Source organism: Petaurus breviceps, unplaced genomic scaffold (assembly GCF_028583685.1).
Source record: "Petaurus breviceps papuanus isolate PSGF00001 unplaced genomic scaffold, PetGlider_PUasm1.0 379, whole genome shotgun sequence".
In the NCBI taxonomy this organism is placed as follows: domain Eukaryota; kingdom Metazoa; phylum Chordata; class Mammalia; order Diprotodontia; family Petauridae; genus Petaurus; species Petaurus breviceps.
The window spans coordinates 1,617,644-1,642,117 of NW_027186303.1; the positions used below are offsets into that span (position 1 = coordinate 1,617,644).

At 41.4% G+C, this 24,474-nt stretch overlaps 1 protein-coding gene and 1 pseudogene across 1 annotated transcript in view; one reads left to right on the top strand and one right to left on the bottom strand.

The window, feature by feature from the left end:
* The window catches only part of CHST11 (carbohydrate sulfotransferase 11), a 311,294-nt gene that overhangs the window by 102,989 nt on the left and 183,831 nt on the right, over positions 1-24,474 (top strand). The gene's annotated exons all lie outside the window — the stretch shown is intronic.
* LOC138169802 (probable E3 ubiquitin-protein ligase TRIML1 pseudogene) lies at positions 616-3,667 on the bottom strand (annotated as a pseudogene).

A 24,474-nucleotide genomic window follows, 5' to 3' on the forward strand; every position in this document is an offset into this window, starting at 1 on the left:
TATGTCTAAGGGATATGTTTTTGGTCTGCTATGTCTATAACAAGATAGCCTCTGGAGTTGATGTCTATAGCTTGACCTCTGGATTGTATATGGTAACAGTGCCAGATACAGTATCTTTGGGCAGGGCAGAGGGCTGGAGCCTGAGAACCCCATCAAAAGCACTTTGACATCACATCAGAGTTCAGGCATCTGGGTCATCAGACAGTCAATCAACAATGAAGAAGCATTGATGAAGTACAAGCTATGAGCCGGGCACTGTGCTAAATGCTGACAATACAAAGAAAACCAAAAATAGCCCCTGCCCTCAAGGAACTTACATTCCATTGGTTAATTCTGCAATATTTATGTTACATTCTGTAAAGTTGGAAAAAGGACTAATTGGGTCCAACAAACATTGATTAAGCACCTGCTGCAGACGTCCTCTCTCAGCCTTGGTTTTCTCTTCTGAAAAAATGAAAGGGTTGGACCCAATAACCTTTAATCCAGCTCCAATTCAAGGAGGAACCTGTGAAAATAGGTTTTTTTTTTAAGTATCTCAGGTAGGATTTGAGCTTTCTACCTCCAAGTCTTGTATTATAGTGTAATGTAATGCCAAGCAAAGGCAACTTCCCAAGGTTCGGAATACTAGCATAGGTGCTCTCCATTTTATTCAGTGACAAATTAAGAACAGAGAAGGTCAAAATATGACATCATTCAAAATACAGCATTTACTAAGGGTGATTAAATAATCTCCAAGTACTACCCCACCCCAGGACCTTCCATTCATTCAATCAATTACAAAGTCCATGTTCTAAATACTACTCCACCCCTAGGCTGTACCTTCATTTGGTCCACCACAAAACCCCTCTTCTCAAATGGAGATTAGTTTCCAATCTAAGTAAAGTACATTCATTTGTTCAACCACAGAACACAAAAAGGTCAAAAGTTCCCCACCCCTGGATCACAATTGAATCTACCCCAGAGTTACAACAAGTTTAAGCACAACACTTAATACCCAAATGGAGGTCTTTTCTTCATCTTGAAAGAGGCAAGTTCTCAGCAATCTTAGTTCCTGGGGAGACAAGGCTTAGCAAGGCCATAAGATACATTGCCAGTCTCTTCATTAATTCATCCTCTGTCTGCAGAACAGTCCTAGAACCCCTGAAAACATTAGCAAAACCCTCTCCCAGGATTTCTGTAAACATACAACAAGAAAATCCTTCTTCAGGGCTTCTGAACCAACAGAAAGGTTCCCAGACCCCTGCAACAACAGCACTGTCCTTCACCAGTGGACAGTATTCACTCTGTCTGCAGGACAGTCTCAGGAGCTCTTAGCCAACAGCCAGGTTCCAGGACTTCTTCAACAACAGGACTGTCTTTCACCAGTGGACAAATCTGGCAAAACAACATCAAAACAGACAGACAAAGTACCAGCAAAAAAGCCATGTCTCCTCAGTCTTTGGCAGCTCCGGGGGCAGGTCTCAAAAGTCCAGGGCAATTCAAAGTGGCCCTCAGCAATCCTCTCAGTCTCTCTCTGCCTCCACGAGGGTGCTGCTTCCAAAAAGTTCTTCTGCCTCTCTCTTGTGTCTCTCCAAATCTACATCACCAGCTCCTCCCAGTTCAGGACTCCCTTTTCACGTCAACAAGTCCATTCCACAGGTGGGATTAACAAACTCTGGGTTTTAACACAATCAGTTTGAAAACCAAGCCAAATGGAGGATGGTATCAACATGAAAAAGACAAAGTGTGACTGTCAATCAACAAGTGTTTAAGAACTGAGTCTACAAATAGAAATGATGAAACAATCCCTACTTACTTTTAATGAATTTGCATTCAAAAGAGGAAGACAATGAGTACATGTAAAATGTTAGTATTTTTACAAACAAGATGGACTTTACTCTCATCGAGTTTTTTTTTTTGTTTTTTGTTTTTTGTTTTGTTTTTTGCTTTTTGGAGGGCTTGCCCAAAGTCACACCTCTAGTTTAGTGTTAAGTGTCTGAAGCCGGACTTGAACTCAGGACCTCGTGACTCCAGGGCCGGTGCTCTATTCACTGGGCCAACTAGCCGCCCTATACTATCATCGGTTTTGATGATAATGCATAACTTTATTGACAATTTCAACATGAGTTCAGATGAATAGAAAGTCATTTTCAGTCCTATCCAGTCATTTATGATTGAGAGGCTCCCATAGTAAGTAACATCATCGACAATCTTCTACTGGTCTAGCAGATAACAAGTGGTGTAGGAGTTCCTTCTTCATTATTGATGAAAAGAGAGAAGTAAGGGCGAAGAGGCCCTTGAAAGTTTGTTACTGGGGGACTATAGACAAGGGATTCTTCTGTGACATTGTAAAATGCTACATGTCCATTTTCATAATCAAGAAAAATGCCCAATTTGGCTATGCACTCGCTCAAACGACAGCCTTCATTTGATTTCCAGATGAAAAAATCATTTTCAGATTTGGAGCCTTTCAGGGCAGTTATATCCCCACGTAACGTGGAGGGCTCCCCCTTTCTGCTATCTGAGACTTCACAGACTCCCACTTCCCACTCTGCATTATCTCCCAACTCCACTTCCCAATAGTGTTTGCCTGAGGTAAAAGTCTGAGCCCCCAGTACACTGAAAGCATCATCGAGTCTTTCTTCATTGTCAGGCAGGTCCTCTGGGACACTTCTATACTCAACACGCTTCAGATCCTCCGACAGGATGAGATGGGGATCGGCTGTTTGTGGATCCAGAGTTATATCCCTCTGGAAACTCATGAGCACTTGTCTCAAGCCAGTGATGGGGCAGGTGCTCCAGCGAGAGGAGGCAACCTTCAGTTCTTGACGTAGCAGCTCCCCATTCCTTTCCAACAAGTTTTTCCTGTCCTGGAGCATTTTCGACAGTGGCTTGTCCAAATCTTCCTCCACTTCTAATATCATTCTTTGCAGATTTTGCATTTGTTGTGATAGTTTGGCACCATTCTCCTCGAGCTTTGCCAGGTTGTCTCTGGATTCCTGCTCCAGTAATTGTAGGTGTCGATTTTCTTCATTTTGTAAGAACTGGTACATTTTTTTATATTCATTTCGAATCGATTGTTTTAGAGCATCTGCATCTTCCTTACAATATTCTTTGTTCCTTCTCACTTTGTCCAGAGCAATTTTAAATTCCTCTTCTTTTCCGTGTAAGATGTTCCGGGTCTCTTGGAGCTCGCCCTTGTACTTGTCAGCAGCCCTGTTCAGGGGAAGGATGTGGTGATCCCTGTGCTCTGGGGCCAATGAACAGGATTCACAGAGGGGTCTCTGCTCTTCCTCACAGAAGAACTTCTCTTTTTCGCTGTGTTGCTCACAGGTGGTCAGGTCCCCCATGCTCTGCAGTAAATGAGGTCTGAGCATTTTTCCAGTGAGGGACAGAGTCTCCAGGCTCTTGTTGGGTATCAGATTGCTGTCTTTAATGACTCCTCTGCACTCTGGGCAGGTAAATCTGGCACCAGCTCCCTCCCTGCACTGGAGAAGACACTCTAAGCAAAAGCTGTGGCCACATTTGACAGTGACTGGGTCAGTGAAGTACACCATGCAGATGGAGCAAGTGAGTTCTGCCTTGAGACTTTCAATTAAGCCTTTGACATCCATGTTCCTAGACCTACGATTCTATCCTCCTCCAATGCTCCTCTCAGTAGGATAGATAATGCTCACTGGTTCTCTTGAGCTCTGGCAGCAATCCTGGTAAGGTCTTTTTATATGTCTGCCTTTGGTTAGACCCTCCCACGACTCCACCCACTAAAGGTGAGAACTCCTGTGGGTTTGTCTGTGTGTATGTGTTTCCAGTCTCTGCTCTAGGACTGAATTCTCACTTTTGTCTTTTTGCATAGTGATGAGCTATAATTCTCAGGGAGTGTTTACACTTGGACCCTTCAGGCCAGAGTCTCTTGTCCCTCAATTCCCAGCATAGTTTATCTCTGATTCTGACCTTCTCCAATACTCTTCTGAGGATAGATGGTAGCTCTTTTTCATGAGCTCTATCATCAGAAATTGTTAGGAATGAATTTTATATATCTTCCTTTGTTTCGTCTTTCCTTTAGTCTGCCCAGCAAAGGTGAGAACTCCTGGGTTTTTTTTTTTTACAGTGCTTCCAATCTCTGATACAGGGCTGAGTTCTCACCTTTGTATAAGTAAGTACATGTAGGGTTGAGTTCTCACCTTTGTGTAAGTACATGTAAAATATATAGAGTATATGTAAACCATGTTTATATATATTGTATGTATACATACTTTATATGTATTATTAAATATATATTTAATTATATATACATTATATCAGGTACTGGTTTATTTATATATATTAAATATATTCATATATCTATACATATTTACATGCATGTGTGTATACACACACATAAAGTGAATAAATTGATACCTACAAAGTAGTTCAATAAAGGTAGTGAGGATACCAGCAGTTGGTGTGCATGTTGTGATTTGATAGGTAGTACTCATGAAAAGGCTTCCTGCAGAAGGTTGTATCTGAGCTGCATCTTGGAGGAAGAGGCAGAGGTGAAGATGGGGTGGATTCCAGGCAGGGGAATGACCAGACTATCTGTATAGTCCAGGTGGGAGATGAAGAGGGTCTCAAGAGGGGAATAACTGTGAGTGGAGAGAAGGGGGGCAGATGCCAGAGATGTGATGGAGGTTAGGATCTAGGGATCTTTTTGAAGGCTTTCCCTTCCCACGCTTAGGGTTAGGGGTTTCTTTGAATCTCGACTGTTTCTTGTCACCGGATCCCCTCCACCATGCTGAAGACAAGGTAGTAGAGCACAGCTTGAAACATTTAAACTTGCCTCACAAAGCTGACAACCTCCCCCAAACTACCCTGTGCTTTCATTTCCCTGGTAGGATAAGTGGGATCTAAAATGAACATCTGTGGAGCATGAATCCAATGTAGCTGATGTGGGAGGATCTAAAAAGGACCTCTGGCTGGCTGCCTCTCAGTGCTGCCAGAGTTACCATTACCTGTGTGGGCTGTGAAGATTCTCACATGCCACCCTGGGCCCCCGCCTTCCCTTGGGTTCTCCCTCCTCAGCCCTCCCCAGCCCCATTCGGATCCCACTCCCTGCCATCTCCCCCATCAGTTGCTGTGATGTTTTGGCAGGGATTTAAAAAGAGAATGGTGACTCATCTGAAACCCTCACTTGGCATGCTCCTGCTCTGGAGAGGGTGGTGATCACAGGTTCTGAGACATGTGGGATGTCAGAGCTGGAGGCAGCTTTGGAGGCCATCAGGTCTAAGGAGTATAGGACATATACAGGCAGCAACCTCAGAGGAAACAGTGGAATCAGAGGACCCACTTACCGCTTCTATGATCTTGGTTTCCTCACTTGTCAGATGAGGATTTTAGGGTCAAGAATTGAGGTTCCAATTCCTACATCATCTGTGGGCCCCAGCTTCCTTGGTGGTTAAAAAAAAAGATCTCTGAGGTCTCTTCCGGTTCCAGTGGACCTTCCTGGGTCTCAGTTTCCTCTCTTGTAAAATGTGAGGGTTAGGCTAGATGATCTCTGAGGTCCTTTCCAGATTATTGAGTCTAATTCCCCCATTTTATTTCAAAGGTAACTGAGGCCCAGAGAAATGACTCATAGGAATATAGATTTGGAGCTAGAAGGAACCTTAGAGGCCATATAGTCCAACCCCCTCATTTTACAGAGGAGGAAACTGAGTCTCAGAGAAGGTAATGAGGTCACTCAGGTAGTAAGTGGCAGAGCTAGGTCTTTTGACTTTTGACTCCAAAGTGCTCTCTCTTTCCATCTCCTTGGTTTCTATATGGGGAAACCGAGGCCACAAGAAGGGAAGTGACATAACCTAAGTCCACAGAGCAATCAAGTAGTCAAGTTGTCTATAGGACTCCAGGCCTCTAGATGTCTAGTTCACAGCTCTTTGTAGGGTGTGAAGCCTGCACACTCCCTGCCTTTTTGCTAGAGTTGACTTCTTAGAGCTTTCAGAACTCCTGTCATTTTTCTCTTCTCCTTTGGGGTGACTCCCAAATTATGGGCAAGCTTGTTCTCAGACCAAATATATTGCTTGGGCCTTCATGGCACAGACAATCCTCACCAAAGAAACAATCATGGTGCCCCACCAAAGAGTTCTTAATTGCAACAATATTGAACCACTTCAAGTTAGAAGCTTTTTAGAGACCACAAAATAACTAGAACATTTGGGAAAATATTGGTTAATATTTATCATGCCCATATTTTTTGTTGACTTGGCTGTGTACATGGTTTTTTCACTTAGAAGAATGTAAGAATCTTGAGGGCAGGGATGGTTCCATTTTTGTCTCTATAGCCCTATGACTAAGCACAGTTTCCAACACATAGTAGGTGTTTAATATATGTTTACTGAATTGAATTACACATTGGCTGTCCAGTTGTCTTATGGCATATTTATTTTTGGGAATGCTTTGCCCACCTCCACTCCCCAAAAGTGGTTATGTTCTGCCCAAGAGCTGTCCAGGAGTCAAATGGGTCACCTTGGGTGGATCACTCTTTGTGGATCTTGGAACTGGTTTGTTCTTTGTAACCTCAGCACCTAGGATGGTTCTGGGAACAGAGCACGGACTTACTCTTTGAGGATGCTTCAAGGATTCTTTTTCAGGTATGGCCAGAGAGAAGTTCCCCCTCCCCCCTTCCGAGATCCTAGGAGTGAATTCAACTCCTCTTAGTTTACGGGTGAGGAAATAGAAGCTTGGAGAGATTAAGTAATTTACCTGAGGTTACACACAGAAAATAGTCAGAAGCTGAACTCGGGTCCTCTTACCCCAGATACAATGCTGCTCCCATCCTGTTAAGCTGCCTTCTCTTCCTGTGACTGGGAACAAGGCTGGAGTACAGACCAGGGGGATTACCCATCTTGCTGACTTGGTGATCTGTACCAGTTGGGCACAGATCTGTAGCCTCTGAAAAGAAACAAAAGTTCTCCTTTTACCTAAAAGTGTGTTCTTCTTAACTAGATATTTAACTGGGACCTCCTAAGAAACAAATGTCCCTGATGAGAATCTTATCTCCCAACTCACCCCAACTTCTCTGTGGTGGAGGCCCCTAATGGGGCTTAGAGCTTTAGGGAAATCACATGATGGTGTGCCCACCCTTCTGATTTCCCTCCCCAAACTGGTGATCTCAGGTGAAAATGATGATCAGTTATGGCCTCAAAGAGGAAATGAAGACATGGAAAGTGGTGGGGTTAAAGTAGTAGCATAGTTAGGGAGATGGCTTTTGCCAAGCAGCCAGACAGACTCAGTCCTTTTCATCCTCTTCCTCCTTGCCTCAGTGACATGTGATATCAATCTTGGAGAAATTATATCCATGGGGTCATTAATCACTCAACATGAATTAAATAAATGGTAACATGGAGAGTAGCCATTTGTTCTTTCATTCATGTCAATCAACAGGCATTTATTAAGCACCTACTATATTCCAGGTCCTGCTTATCAGATCATAGATTTAGAGCTGGAAGGAACGATCATTTAGTCCAGCTGCCCCATTTTTACGGAGGAGGAAACTGAGGCCCAAAGAGGTTAAGACAGTAAGTAGCCAAGCCAGGACTGAAACCAAGGTCATAAGACTGTGGATCTAGAGTTAGGAAAGGACTTTAGAAGTCATATAGTTCAATTTATATTCCTTTCACAGTTGAGGAAACTGAGGCTGAAGAAGATTCATTGACTTGCTCAAGATTACCCAAGTAGCAAGCAGCAGAACCTAAGTCCTCTGAATCCAAAGCCAGAGTTCTTTGCACTGGATCACTTGGGCAAGGTTAGGGGAAGTAATTTGAGACAGTGTGGTGTAGGGGAATTGAGTACTGGATTTGGAGTCAGAGGACCTGGGTCTGAATCCTCACTCTGACACCCTCAATTCAAGCAACAACCCAGAATTAAACTACCTTAAACCTAGCCTTACTTTTACCACCCCTGGGTCAAAATTAGAGATCATGGGAAGTCAAATCTGAACAAAAGTGATGATGTCCTGAGGAAGTCTGTAGGGGTAGTGGGGTTGGAGGTTTCAAGTAGGGTAAAAGATAAGTTTATGAGGGGTGAGCAGTATCTACCTCCCAGGTGAGTTATTAGGTGGAACAACAATGGTGGGAAATTATATAATCAGAAAGGAAAGTGTCAGAGTTTGTGATTAAGAAAGTAGGAAACTTGTGGGTGATGATGAAATCTGGGCTATGACCATACCTGTGTGTGGCTGAGGTGGAAAGAAGCAGGGGGTAATTTACTTTAATGAGACCACGAAATTGAGAAACTAGGAAGTTTGAGAGAGCATCAGTATGGATATTGAAATCCCCAGGGATACTGGACTCCTTGAGAAAGGAGGGAGAATGACCTGTATAAGCTCGGATACAAAAGCCACCATGATCTGGATTGAGGGGAAATTTTTAATTGAGTTCAAGGTTTAGGATCATGAGCTGCCTCTGACACATACTGGCTGTGTAACCCTGGGCTTAATCTCTTATTGCCCCAGGTAACACTGTAAGACTATAAATTGCTGAGTAGGTGCTGACCTACTTTGGCTGAGTTTCCTCCTTGGGAGCTCCCAAATGAATGAAATCACAGGTGCAGTCCTTACCCCCATCCCCCCAATTATACTTGCTTAACTATATACCTATTATCCCCTCCATCCTCAGAATGTAAGACCCTTGAGAGCAAGGAGTCCTTTACTCTTGTCTTGTAATCCTCAGTGCCTAGCCCAGAGTGGATGTTAAATGCTTACTGAACTGAATCATGAAAAGATAGGTCCTGGCTTTACCATTCAGGACCATGTGATCTTGGACAAATTACTTCTCAATTTCTTAGGACAAAATGATCATTACTACTACTACTACTACCACCACTACCACCACCACCACCACCACCACCATTTTTATAGCACTTACTATGTGCCAAGCACTTTATAATTATCATTTCATTTGATCCTCACAACAACCCTGGGAGGTAGATACTGTTATTAATCCCCATTTTACAGAGGAGGAAACTGAGGTAAACAGAGGTCAAATGATTTGCCCAGAGTCTCACAGCTAAGTATCTAAGGATAGACTAGAACTAGAACTCAAGTCTTCCTGATTCCAGCACTCTATCCATTGTGCTACTTAGCTGCCCCATAAATCTAAGGTCCTTTGATCTTTTGTGAAACGTGCTGAGAAAGAAAGAAAGAGAGAGAGAGAAAGGCAATCTGTTTCTTCTTAGACTTAACAGTCTTTCCCTTCTCTTGTAGCCTTGATCTCCATGCTAATTCAAGCTTGTAGCCAACCAAACCCTCCTAATACAATTTCTAGTCTCGTATCACCATTATTTTGGTTCCATTTTCAAGGCCCCCTACCTCTAGTCTTGCTCCTCATGGTCCTTGACGCTTCTGGCTTTGTCTGCCGACACCACTGATTGAAGTGTAAAGTGTCCAGCCAGTCAGATAAAAGCTTTGTATCTACAAGATGCCAAGATGCTGGTCTGACTTAATTTTTCATGGAATCAACTGGCTTGGGGGCCAAGTTGACCTGATTTCTTTTAGTATTTCCTAGGAAAGGCTTTTGTTGTCAGTAGAAAATTTGAAGATCTGGGCTATGGAAAGAACTGAGTTGAGCCGTCTCTGGGTGTTGGATCTTAGAAGTTATTTAACGATGGAGTGGTGAATTTTATTACTGTTCTCACAGAGTATCAAGATTAGATGGAGCTTCAAAGGCCATAGTCCAACAAGAAGCACAAGGATTCTCACTAAAATATCCTGACTTTTGCCTGAAGGGTCTTCATGAAGAGGAGCCCACCACCTACTGAGGCAACTCATTCTATTTTTTAAAAAATTATTGTATTCTTAGGGCCAGCTAGGTGGCGCAGTGAGTAAAGCCTAGGCCTGGAGTCAGGAGGACCCAAGTTCGGTTCCGGCCTCAGACACTTAACACACACACACACACACACACACACACACACACACACACAAACAACTTAGCTGTGTAACCTTGGGCAAGTTACTTAACCCCAATTGCCCTCCAAAAGGCAAATAAATATTGTATTCTTACTCAACTTCTTTTGTGATTTTTGCGTGTATATTTATTATATGATTCTTTTATTGATATATTTTGTTTTCTGTTTTTCTGTCTTTCTCTCCTTGTCTGAGCCTCCCAGAGAGTCATAACTCATAACAAAATATTTTTAAAAGAAAGAAAAAAAAGAGGGAGAAGTGAAAAAAAAATTGGCAATACTGATCAGCATATCTAAAAAGCTAGACTTTATATGTGGTTTTCCACACCCATGTACTTGGACCTCTGCAAAGGATTGGGGAAAGTGTCTCTTCATAGCTCTCTGGGGAATATCTTTTATTTTAAAGTAACATTTCTTTCAAAAAATGTCCTCTCCAGTGAACCATCCTTTATAAGAAAGACTTGAGAAAATGAGAAAAAAAAAGTAGTTCCCTCAAACTAACCGATGTAGCATTATGTCCACCCTTCAGCAGTCTTATTTCTTGGGGAGATTGTCCTTGTGTCAAACCCAGCTTTTCCTCTAGGCAGCTTCTGCCCTGTGGATCCAGGCAGAACATGTCTTTCACATATCAGCCATTCAGATGTTCAAAAAAAGGTTGTTCCTGAATCTTTTCTTTTCTAAGCTAAACATCTTCATTTGTTAAGTACTCAAGTTCATCAAGTAGTCAGGTTTGCTTCAAGGACAGTTGTCCTGCCTTCCTCTAGACACCCCTAGTTCATCAGTAACTTTCCTCAGAACTGTCAGTCAATAAACATTTTATTTTTTTTTTTTTGGAGGGCAACTGAGGTTAAGTGACTTGCCCAAGGTCACATGGCTAGTTTTTGTGTTAAATGTCCGAAGCTGAATTTGAACTCAGTTTCTCCAGACTCCAGGGCTGATGCTCTATTCACTGTGCCACCTAGCCACCCAATAAACATTTTAAAGCACCTACTATGCGCCAGTTATTATATTGAGAACTGTAAGTCAAAAACTGGAGAAAAAACTCTAGGTGGTGTCTGACCAGGGCAAAATACACCCTGAACTAGTTGTTGTCTCCTAGACTTTGCCAGGACTATTTTCTCCTTAATCTAGGATACTATGCAGTCCAAGATTAGCTGCAGTATTTTTGGCTGCTGTATCAGATACTTGATTAATATTGAACTTACAGTCCACTTAGAATCTCAGATTATCTTTAGACAAATTGTCATCTAACCACATCTCTCTCATTTTATACTTGAGAAGTCAATATTTGAACCCAAGTGTGAGACTTCCTATCTATCTCTCCAACATTCAACCCAGTGGATTCCTTTTTGGGATCCTGGTTCTGTCATTCAGTGCTAACTGATCCCTCTTTCCTTTGTTTCTCTTGCAAATTTCTTAAGCATAGTCTTTATCCAGTCATTGATAAAAATGTTAAACAGGAAAGGGTCAAGGTTAGATGCTTAGAACACTCCACTAGAGACTTCCTTCCAAGTTGACATTGGCTTGATTAATGGCAATTTTGGGTGTCTGATCATTTTGCCAGTTACATATTCATCTCCCTTCTATTATCTGTCCCACATCTCTTTATTTTGACATTCAAAAGTAGCACAAAAACATATATATTTTTACTTGGGACTTCTTAGCTTCATAGATCTGGAAGGGTCTTAATTATCATATCTTTCAGTTATCTAATTTTACAGACAAGGTAACAAGTCTAGAGAGGTTAATTGTAGGTAAGGTAAGGAAGGGTCAGAGCTGGGATTTGAAGGCAGTTTTTCTGACTCAAAATTCAAAGCTCTTCTCACTATTGAATGCTATCTCTAATGTATACAGGTCTTCTGACTCCATGTTTCTTGTACTGCATGCTTCGTAATTTCTACTCTGTGCCCAACTCATGACCGAAGGTGATCAGAAGTCTTGACAGTGATTGTGATATGTGTAGCAGCCCCTTTATTCTAGCAGAATTCAAGTAAAACATAAACTCTTGTTATTTTTGTCTTTGTATCCCCAATACTCAGTGTGGTTCTTAGTGCATAGTCAGTAGGAGCTTAATAAATGCTTGTTCAATTTTTGAATGAATAGAGAGCTTTTTGGATGGAAGATGAGGCACAGAATTTTCAGTATCATTGTTTACTTTGTGGCCTTCAGATATTTCAGTGGGAGGCAGAAGCTAGAAAGCATTTTTGATTTTTGATTTTACACATTGTGGCTTAAAACCTGCCTGCTGTCTCCTAAGTGGGAGCCCGGGAATGGAAGAAGGACCATGAATACAGTTGGCAATTGCAGGATAAACAGAAACAGAGACTGGCTTTTGGTTCCTGGATTTTGTTTAGCAGATAAACAATAAGCTCAAGTTCACTCGTAAACTGGGTTGTCAGAATTAAACAGAAGTGGGGCTTCTTGGCTACATTTCCAAATGATTTTTTTGTTTGAATTTCTCCTTCTAAATTGTATTTTTAAAATGCCATGCTAAATAAAGACTTGGTAGAGAAAGAGTTAATTCTTAAACCTCCAAATTAAGGCTTGAAGTCTGTCTTTATAGAGTTTCTAGATAAGTTTGGTGACAAAAACCAAAACCCATCTTTCCCTGTGCTTTTTGCCCATTGCTTCCAGCTTCCTCCCATCCATTCATCCTTGCTCAGGTCTTTGTCTCATAGACTATTGTTGTAATAGACTCCTAACTAACTGGTGTGTGTGTATGTGTGTGTTTGTGTGTGTGTTGCAATGGAATGAGTACTGATGCTGGAGCCTGAGGACTAGTATTCAAATCCCACTTCCCTCATATATGACCTGAGCAACCTTCAGCAAATCCCTAAATGGAATTTAATGGAAGTTAAGTTCTCTGGGCTTCAGTTTCCTCATCTGTAAAATAATGGGTATGCACTAGATGGACTCTGAGGTTCCTCTTAGCTCTAAGTCTACATACACTCCTATGCTCCTGTGCCTTCTGAGGCTGGTAAAGTGCCATGTAGACACCTACATGGCACATGTTTTATTGTTGTTTCTCCTTCATTCTCAAAGACCCATGACTTCAGAAAGGTGATCTCTGGACTTTCGAGTGAATTGGATTTAAGTGAGGCAGAGCTGTGCAAAGCCATCTGCCTCACTCTCTCCTCTAGGGTCATCCAAGTCCAGTGGGGAGACGTGGGTCAAGATGACTGGTGATGGCCCTGCATTCGTGTTTTATACAATTGGAATAGATGAAGGATTTGTCCTTGTATTGTCCTGTGTGGGAATTCCTGTCTTAGATTTAGACCCTGCAGGATGGTACCTCAGAGGTCACCTAGTTCCAGTTCCTTCCTGAATAAGAATGTCCTTATGGTATCGTGTAACACGGATCTGAGAACTCCCAATGTGAGAACTCCTTACTTAGATACAAGTTGTCAACTCATCTAGGAGTTCAGCTCAGCAAATACTTATTAAGTGCTTACTATGTACCAGGCAGTAATCCCAGGGAGTTGGTGGAGCCACACAGAATTGTGACTTGCACAGGGTCACAGAGCTAGTAAGTGTCAGAGGCAGGATTTGAAACCTGGTCTTCCTAGCTCCAAGCTCAGAGATCTAATGATTGAAGTACACTGCCTCTAACAATTAGAGCCATCCAAAAATGAAATTGAATTTCTGAGTTTCCTGTCCCTGGAAACCATCAAACAGAAGGTCAATGACCTCTTGTCAGGTAGGTTATGGAGGAAATTCCTGATTCAGGTCAGGGTAGGAACAGAACACTTTAAACAGAATATTATTTTGCCTTGGAATCACCAACACCTAGGACAGTGCCTGGTACACAGTCAGTTATTGATTTATGGTTTCAATTGGATTATGCAAATAGAGGAAGGAGCAAATTTGAAGGAATTTAGTATATCCAAAGTCAGCCTGACTACCTAGAGTCCTCTGAGGCCCCTTGCTTACTCTGAGGCAAATTATGCTAAGTTTGGCTTCATTGATCCAACTAAAAAGCACTTATTACAGCACCGACTCTATTTCCCTAGGGATACAAAGGCAAGACCAAAGTAATCCCTGCCCTCAAGGAGTTTATGTTCTCCTTGAGAAAATTTCAATGCCAGAAATATTTTCTCTCTAGAACACCTAAATATAAAATTTTGTATTTGTAAAAAATATTAACCACATGTGTGACAGAAGGGGTCTCAATTCTCTCCACTCCCAATCCTCTAGGAACTGGGAAAAAATATGCAGAAATAGCCTCCTCTCCCAAAGAGTGAGGGAACAGGTAATATTGATGGTGGGGTTGGGGTAGGATCTCAGATTGACTCTTTGACTGTCTTCTTTCTTGGCTTCATGCAAACCCATATATGAATTTTTAAGAGTGATCACATGAGATTCAAAGGGTTGTATCTTGAATCTACAAAGAGGGATGAAGGGGGGAGACAGAGAGACAGTCAGATGGGGGCAAGGGGGAGAGAGAGACAGACAGACAGACAGAGACAGAGAGAGAGAGAGAGACAGAGACATAGAGAGAGCATTTGAGAGAAGGAATTGTTTAACAAAATGCAGCTGCTCCAATCTTGGCTCTCTTACCACATATGAAGACTTCCTTTGAACATCTGCTCCAATTTCTTCCATTTCTGCCTTGTTTAGTCTCTCGTTTTTTCTGCTTCTTCCTCCACTTTTGTTTTTGAGCTCTGAGTAATGTATGTCTGTCTGTCTCTTTTCTCTTCTTTTTCATTGATTTTGGTTCCCAAAGTTTAGTGGAACATTCAAAAGTTCAGACTCTCTCTCTCCTTCCCCTCTCCCTCCTTTTCAAAGGCTATGGATCTCTGGAACTGTCACACATTAGAGATGGCAGGGAATTATTTTCTTTTGACAATATCCAATCCCTTTGTATTATCTGTTCTTCCTTTCACTAACAGAGCATGTTCAACATTTGAAACTAGTTTGGGAACAGAGGGGAGACTCTTTTTAAACTCAAGTTTAGTTCACTTTGGGGGCATTGTTTTTGAGAGCATTGGGTGATCACATCTCAGTTTATCTGAAAGGGAAATAGTGAATGACTAAATAAAATCAGGGACATTATTGAAATTTTCTTTCTGCTTATGTTTGTACCCTCAGTGTTTACTACAGTGCCCAGCATAGTAAGCACTCAATAAACACTTGTTGACTCAACAACTATGAAAAAAATGACAAACAAGAGGAAAATAGTAACTCCTGATCTCTATGTCTACTTTTTCATCATAGCTCTTAGAGTTGGAAGGGACCTCTGGGACTGCTCCAACCTCATTTGATAGATGAGGAAACTGAGGCTCAAGGAGGTTCCTAGGATCCCAGATCTAGAGCCAGAGAAGGTCTCAGAGGCCATCTAGTCCAACTCCTTCATTTTACAATAAGTCAAATGAGGTTCAAAAGGAGAGCTGAAGGAATCTTATAAGCCATCAAATTTAGCCAATCATTTTACAGAGGAGTAAGCTGAGGCCAAGGAACATTAACTGACTTGGCCAACATCATCTAGGAAGTGAAAGCCTGGGTAGGATTTTCACCCAGTTCCTCTGAATGAAGAGGAAAACAGAAGGAGGAAGAGAACATGCATTTATTAGGCACTTGCTGGAGAAAGAAAAGGCAAACCATTCCACTATTTTTGCCAAAATGGGCAGCTAGGGAGTGCCATAGTACACAGAGCACCAGACCCAGAATCAGGAAGACTCATCTTAATGAGTTCAAATCTGATCTCAGATACTTCCTAGCTGTGTGACCCTGGGCAAGTCACTTCACTTTGTTTGCCTCTGTTTCCTCATTTGTAAAATAAGCTGCAGAAGGAAATAGCAAACCACTCCAGTATCTTTACCAAGAAAACCCAAATGGGGTCATGAAGAGTTGAACACAATTAAAAATGACTAAACAACAAATTTTTTGTCAAGAAAACCCCAGATGGGTCATGAGACACAACTGAGAAGCAACTCAGTGACCACAAAAATGTGCCAAGCACCATGCCAAGTACTTCCTCACAACTATTATTACCCCCATTTTACATTTGAGGAAACTGAGTCTTCCTGACTCCAGGTCCAAGGCTCCATGTCTTCTAGCTGTCAGTGATCTTTCTACTATACTGTACTCCCCCCCCCCAATCTATTTTTTTTCTTCTGAGAATAATCTACATGTATATCATGGGCATCCTTATTTAAAATACAATAGATCAAATTTTATAGTAACAAGACTGATGGAAGAATACAGAGAATAAAAGGTCTTACTGTATTTGTCGAGCAAAGAGAAATATTTGATTTATGAGTAGAGCAAAACGCTTTCTGGAAGGCTGTCCTCCAACCTGGCAGTTACTGCGCATCTGCCCATATCATACAAGATTCATTGAAAGATGGAACAGACCCAGCAACACTCAGTGACCTTCTGCCAGGGTGAGGCTCAAAGAGGGGATAATGTAGGGCAGAAACACTTTTTCCTTCCCCTGTTAGAATTTAAGCTTCCTGAAGGCAGGTCTTATTTTTAAATTTTCATCCCTAGCTTCTAGCATGGAGTCTGACACATAGCTTTTTTTTGTTTGTTTGTTTAAAGTGCTCTATAAATGTCAAGTCTTCTTATCTTTGAGTTCATAGCTTTAGAGCTAGAAGGAACATTAGGAAGTCATCTCTTTCATTTTACAGGTGAGGAAACTGAGACCCTCGGGCATGAAGTGATTTATCCAGAGTCACACAGGTACAGCATACATTTAAAGCTACAGTGGACTTTAGAAGCCATCTAGTCTTATTTTGTTTGTCTATTTTTTGCTAAAAAGCAAAAATTTGCTTTTTAGAAGGGGCAATTGGGGTTAAGTGACTTGCCCAAAGTCACATGGCTAGTAAGTGTTAAGTGTCTGAGGCCAAATTTGAACTCAGGTCCTCCTGACTCCAGGGCTAGTGCTCTATTCACTGCACCACCTAGCCACCCCAAGCCATCTAGTCTCACAGCTGAGGAAACTGAGGTTCAAAAGGTGAATTGGTTTGCTTCGAGTCATACAGGTATGTCAAAGCATCATCGATTTAGAGTTAGAAGGGTCTTTATTGTTCAGATATTTTTCAGTTGTGTCCAATTCTTTGTGGCCCCACTGGGGTTTTCTTGGTGAAGATACTGGGGTAGTTTGCCAGTCCCTTCTCCAGCTCATTTTCCAAATGAAGAAACTGAGGCAAACAGGGTGAAGTGACTTGCCCAGTATCACACATCTAGGAAGTGTCTGAGGCTGGATTTGAACTCATGAAAATGAATATTCCTGATTTCAAGCCCAGTGTTCTATCCACTTTGCTAGTTGCCCAAGAACCTAGATACTCTTTCTATTAAAAGGAAGAGCTTCAGAATAGAAACCCATCTTCAGTACTTCAGAACCAAGCACCTAGATTAAGTCTCCATCTGTCTAAACAGAAAATCCCTGTTGGGCACATGTTGCTACAGCCTCTGCCCCTTCTAGGTGTGGAGGTTGCTAGAATGCAGATTGGAAATACCAGTACTCTGTTTTTTGAGCCAAGGAACTTTGCAGAATTACCAAAATCACTCTAGGGAAACTGGCTTTCACTTACTTCATGGGAACTGACCTGCTGGCAATGTCAAGGTCTCCATTTGAAGATTTCTTTCATGTCATCTCTCCTTCCCCACCCACCAAGTCTACTGAAAGAAGGACCTTGACTTGGTTGGTTTGCATTGCTGACTCACTGTCTAATTCAACATGGTGATCCCTCTTCCTCTACAGGGCTTTGAAAAGCCCATCCACAAAAATAATACCTCACATTCTATAGCATTTTAAAATTTATAAGGTACTTTCCTCAGAGCAAACCTGTCAGTTGGGTGCCTACAGGGCATTTCATCCCTATTTTACAGATGAGCCAACCAAGGCTTAGAGGAGTTAGGGGATAATTCTAACATGAAATGCACTTGATAATAAACAGTTGATAACCTCCCCTCAAAAAACACAGGCAGACAGAGATCAAGTGACTTGCCCATGGTCACACAACTAGCAAGTGTCTAAGGCAGAATTTGAACTTTGGCCTCATGTTCTTGATTTAGGATTCCAGCCCAGGTTTCCTGACTTCAAGCTCAGCACTCTTTTGATGATGCCTTTTCAACTCAATTCAACAAGTATTTCTCCACCCCCTCCCAGGATTTAAAAAGTTTTATTGATACTTCTCCTTTTTCTATCACTTTTATTTCTACATACAACCCTCCCTACTCTCCTACTCAATGTTCCTGCCCTTATAATAAAAATTTTTAAGTAAAAAACTCATTCACCAAAAATTAATCAATACATTAACAGTGTATACAGTATTTCAAACCCATTCACCCCCACCTTTATAAAGAAGGTAAGGGAGGTATATATTCACATCTCTTCTTTAGGACCAAGCAAGCTACAACAATAATTTATTAAATTCTGTATAGCTAATGGGTATTATATATATATATATATATATATATATACACATACATATCTATATATATATACTAATGGGTCAGTAGCTAGGCTTGGTACTGGAAAAAGAAAGGCAAAAATGTAAATCATTCTGACTGTCAGAAACCTTACACTCTAAAATTTCTAGAAGAAAGGAATGAAATGAATTCTTTTCTATTATTACTTCACTTTGTACTCATGGGAAACACCCTCATTTCACAATTCCTTCTTATGAGTTCTCGGAACATGGCTTCATCTTGATGAGAAATTCCTATCTAAAAAATGCCCATTTGCAAACAGGCAGGAGAACCTTGAAGATAGTTAGTGAATCAGGAGATCTCTGTGCTCTTCCTCCCTCTCCTAATTCCTTGACCCAAGACATGAGTTTGTTAACATCATGGAGCCTCAGTTTTCTCATTTGTAAACTAAGAGTGTTGCTCTAGGGCAGGGATCCATGAACATGTTTTTTAAAAAAATATTTTGACAACTGTATAATCAGTTTCCCTTGTAATCCTCAGTATTTTATTTTATACATTTAAAAACACTATTCTGAGAAGAGGCCCATACACTTCAGACCACCTGTGGGGTCCATAATGCCAAGAGGGTCAAAATTCCTTCCCCAGAGCATCCTTCTATCTCTAAATACTTTTCTCCTCTTGATGTAGAATTCTTTGCTCTTCTAAACTTTTTTTCCCCCAAAAAAAGCTTAAGATCATTCAGGAAAGTATGGTATTTTGACATTATTAAGTTGCCTTTTCTTTATGGGAAAGTCAATGGAAATGACTTCGTGTGTGGGCTTTTGGTGTGTTATTGGTCTATAAATGCCCTCAATTGGAGGAACACTTGAGGGGCCCAGACTAAAATAATCTTACCCTTTTCCTGACTTTCACTATTTCAGAAACATAGCTCAAGTGTTCATAATCTCACAGTGCTAGATTCCTAATTTCTGATTGGAAGACTGTGGCAGGGTTTTGATTTTTTTTTAACTCATGTGATTCTTTTTCTACCTAAAATTTCTTGGTGCTGTGAGTGTTTGTATTAGTAGTCAGAAGGCTAAGTCCTTGCTTAACCATTTGTCAACTGTGTGGTCACTAAGCCTCAACTTCTGAATCTTGGGGATATATAATGGGTCTATGAATGCTGTCTAAATGATAAATACTTTCTATATATGTAGTGGTATCATTATCCTCTTTATCTTATGGAGATCTTTGAGAGCAGGGCTTGTTTCATTCTTTGTTTTTCTATCTATAGGGCCAAGCATCATATACTCAATAAATCCTTGTTGAACATTTGATTGAGTTCAGATAGAAAGGGACCCAAGGAGAAGCTGATAATCCTGTTATATTTTTATAGTGTATTTAATGTCCTATGGATTATTGCAAAGATGGACAAGGCAACGGCTTTTTGCATTGAAGAAAGCTGTTAGGATATAAACTCAGGTTCTGTGGGGTCACTGAAAGCTTCCTTGGTCAAGGGATAGGGAGCAGACAGGAAGATTGTTGTTGTTCAAACTTTGTTTTTGAAGAGGACCGATGACACCACGAGGGTGATGTCTTGACTTGTGCATGAATTGGATGTGAGTAGGGCAGAGCTGCACAAAGTCATCAACCTCACTCTCTCTTCCAAAGTCCAGTGGCAAGACAAAAACCAAGACAATTGGTGATGGGAGAACATGACTTGTCCAGGGTCATACAACCAGTCTAGGGCAGAGTCAGGACTTGAATCCAGATCTTCCTGACCCTCTTCAAGCCTGGTTGTCTAACCATTGTGCCACATGTTGAAAACATGCTCACATGTTTTTTGGATCAATGTTGTGCCTTGGGGATTATGGGCAGCAATTTTGCCTGTGGGTCCAATTACAGCATGGTTTATTTGTTTAGTTCTCCAGGCTATTTTGAGGCCTGGACTGGTGGTATGGAAATTTGTCATCTGTTAGTTTTAGCAACAAATTAATGTGTTTCTGACGTATTTACATTATTGATGTTTCCTGGTTCTCCTTTCTTGTCTCTGCATCCATTTATCCTCAGTCTCAAGAAAACATTTCATTTCTGTAAGCCAGGTTTCTCTCAAGACAAGTATGTTGTCAAGTCATTCTAAGCAGCTATCTGGCAAATGGTGGTAATGTATGCTCAACCTAGGCAGAATGGTGGGAGAATAAGAGGACTTGTATTCAAAGAGCCTGGGTTTGGATCTTGGCTCTTTTGCTTACTTCTATGGACAAGTCACTGCCCCTCTACACCTCTGTTTCCTCTTCTGTAAAGGTTTATCTCCCATCCCAGTTATGCTTCAGTCTCTGGATTTTGCCAGCATGACTCAGCTGCCTTCTCATCTTGGAACAACCCTCTAGCCCCCTTCTCCCATTGCTGAATTCCTTTTGGGTACGTCTATTTTGATAATGACTTCAGGCCAACCAGGCTTCATTTCCCTCCTGTCTGTGCTTTTGACTCTCTAGGCTTTGCCACATAGTCCCTGGAGGAGTATCTTCTATGCACCCTCCAAGTCTCCCCCCATTCAAATGTAAGCTCCTTGAGGACAGGGTTTATCTTTCTTTTTGCTTCTGTTTGTGTCTCCTGCACTTAACACTGTGCCAGACTCTATAATGAGCACTCTTATAAAGGCTTCTTGCCTTGCCTTTATGGTCCTTTCTAGCACTAAACTTCTAGTGCTGCAATCCTTCCTTATACCCACCTACTTCCTTCCTGCCTCCAGCATTAAAAACTTTTGAAAAAAATCCTCAAAAGATTTCAAAATAATTTCACCCAAACTAAATGGGAGGCTAAATGGTGCAAAGAAAGAGCCTTGATTTGAAAGTCTAAGGGTCCAGATCTAGGCTCTAGCACTTATGTGTGACTTTGGGCGAGTCATGGCCTCAGTTTCCTTATCTGTAAAATGAGAGGTTTAGGCTACATGGCTTCTGAGGTCCTTCTAGCTCTAACTCTGTGAATCTGTAGCTGTTGTTGGTCAGTCACATCTGACTCTTCGTTACCCTATTTGGGGTTTTCTTGTCAGAGATACTGGAATATTTGCCATTTCCTTCTCCAGCTCATTTTACAGATGAGGAAACTGAGGCAAACAGGGTGAAGTGACTTGCCCAGAGTCACATAGCTAGTAAGCGTCTGAGGCCAGATTTGAACTCGGGAAGATGAGTTTTCCTGTTTCCAAGCCCAGTGCTCTATCCATTTCACCACCTAGCTGCCTATAAACCCAAATTGCTCAAACTGTCTTTTCAATTAAAAAAAAAAGACTATTTCTTCTCAAAATATGTTAATTTCTTTCTCTCCTCCTCCTCCTTCTTCTTCTTCTTGCTTTTTGGAGGGCAATTGGGGTTAAGTGATTCCCAAGGTCACGTGGCTAGTTTTTGTGTCAAGTGTCTGAGGTCGGATTTGAACTCAGGTCCTCCTGACTCTAGGGCCTATGCTCTATTCACTGCGCCACCTACCTGCCCCCAAATATGTTAATTTCTTAGAAAAAAAATGAGGTTACAGGCAAATTTGAGGCAGAGTGAAGAGTGAAAACACCTTGGGTTGGGGGACCTTGAAAACCTAAATCCTAGCTCTTTTATTTTTTTTGAACAACCTGAGTGATCCCAGGCCAATTGCTTAATCCCTCCATGCCTCATTCCCTAATCCACAAAATGAGGGGATTAGACTCCATTCACTCTAACTCTGAACTCTGACACCTTGAACACTTCTCTGTCAATGGTCAGAGAAAGAAGAGGCTTCTGATAGCCTGGAGAGAGTTGTCCCAGAGGTTGTCACTTGACATTCATGTCAATTGACATGCCTCATGGTCAATTCTCCTGATGACAGCTAAGATACTTTATGACTTAATTTGTTGAGGCTGAGTATTTAAAGTCACTCCCAAGGATGGCTTCCCTGACTATCAATCTCAGAAAACTGTTGTGTACTGAAAGGCAGCCATGCCCTTTATTGGGAGTTCAGAACTGAGTGTCCTTGCTCCTTTCTGCTGCAGATGCATTTCCATCTGGGAAATTTACCTACCCACCAGGACTGAGGGCTTCATAAGTAAACCTATAGCCCCCAAAGACCAAAGAGGTCACCCACCATCCTTCAGGGGCCACTTGTCGCTTTGTGAGCCCAATGATTCCCTCCATTGATATGAATTGTCATCCATCTGGACCTGCTAATTCTGTGTAGCTCTTACCCATGGTTCCCACCAATGAAGTTGCCATGTGAGACTCACCCTCTGTGCTGGAATAATTCCTGCCATTTTGAGGATATCACTGGAGCCCTTCATTACCTGCCTGTTAGGACCTGTCCCTATCTTGCAATCAGCCCATCTTCTCTTCTTATCATTCATTTCTCAGAAAAACCTGGGAGAGATAATGGGCTCCCTCAAATGAACATTCAGATTTAAGCTGCCTGTGATATTAATTACCTTTAGGAGAGATTCTTTGAATCAGTGATGTACTAAAGGAATGGAAGGTTGAAAGGACTGCTAATTGAGATGGAAAGAAAGATTCAGTAGATGGCATTAGTCCTGAAGGGTTCCATACTGCCCAAAGGCCTCTGGGTACACTATAAATAGTAACTGAATGAAATCAACTGAAACACTTAATATTTAACACTCTTTACCAGGAGTTCTTAACCTATTTTGTGACATGGGCCCCTTGAGCTGTCTATTTAAGCCCCTGAACCCCTTCTCAGAGTCATATTTTTAAAAGCATAACAAAATGCAAAGGATAACAATGGAATATAATTATCAAAATACATTTTTAAAAACCATGTTTATACATTCCAGGTTAAGACCTCTTGCTCAACACTTAAGTACCTTGATGGGAGGAGCATCTTACCTCTGTCATCATAAGATTATAAATTTAAAGATATGAGGGACCTCAGAGGTCATCTAGCTGAGCCCTTTCCCCCGTTTTACAGATGAAGGAACTGAGTCCTAAGTAATTTGCCCAAGGTTTCACAGGAAGAAAATGAAATAACTGGGATCAAAGCCTGTTTTCCAGTCCATCTGTATGGCAATTACTTCTTCAGGCATCCTTGGGTTTAGCTAGCAAGATCTGCAAGCCCTAGAAATGACAACTTGGGGAGTGAGTAAGCAACAGAACCAAAAACTAACACAAATTCTCTGAGTGGTAATGGTGAAAAGATGACAGGTCTATGGGCCAGGAGCTGATGGGATTGAACATTTAGATCTGATGTGATCTTAGAAGACATCAGATCCCAAACCATCATTTTATGGATGAAATTGAGCCTTAATTGACTTGTCCAGGTATAATTTAAAGATCCCCCTGTATTGGCTTGGTTTTTGGTTTGATTGTGTTAAAAACCAGAGGTTGTGAATCCCACCTCTGGGATGGACTTGTTGATGTGAAAAGAGAGGGCTGAACTGGGAGGAGCTGTCTGTCTGTTTTGATGTTGTTTTGCCAGATCTGTCCACTGGTGAAAGACAGTCCTGTTGTTGCAGAAGTTTTGGAACCTTGCTGTTGGTTCAGAAGCCCTGAAGAAGGATTTTCTTGTTGTATGTTTACAGAAATCCTGGAAGAGGGTTTTGCTAATGTTTTCAGGGGTCCTAGGATTGTTCTGCAGACAGAGAATGAATTAATGAAGAGACTGGCAATGTATCTTGTGGCCTTGCTAAGCTTTGTCTCCCCAGGAACAAAGATTGCTGAGAACTTGCCTCCTGTTAATATGAAGAAAAGACCTCCATTTGGGTATTAAATGCTGCCTGTTAAGCTTGTTGTAACTCTGGGGTAGATTCAATTATAATCCAAGGGTGGGGAACTTTTGACTTTTTTGTGCTCTGTGATTAAACAAATGAATGTACTTTACTTATGACTGGAAACTAATCTCCATTTGAGAAGAGGAGCTTTGTGATGGACTAAATGAATTTACAGCCTAGGGGTGGAGTAGTATTTAGAAGAGGGACTTTGTGATTGATTAAATGAATGTAATGTCCAGGGGTGGGGTAGTACTTGATTAAATCAGGTAGTACTTGGAGATTATTGAATCACACTTAGTAAATGCTGTATTTTGAATGATGTCTTATTTTGATCTTCTCTGTTCTTAATTTTTCACTGAATAAAAATGGATAGCACCTATGCTGGTATTTTGAACCTTGGGAAGTTGCCTTTGCTTGGCATTACACCAGGATCACACAGTCAGTCTGTATCAGAGGTGGGATTTGAACACACT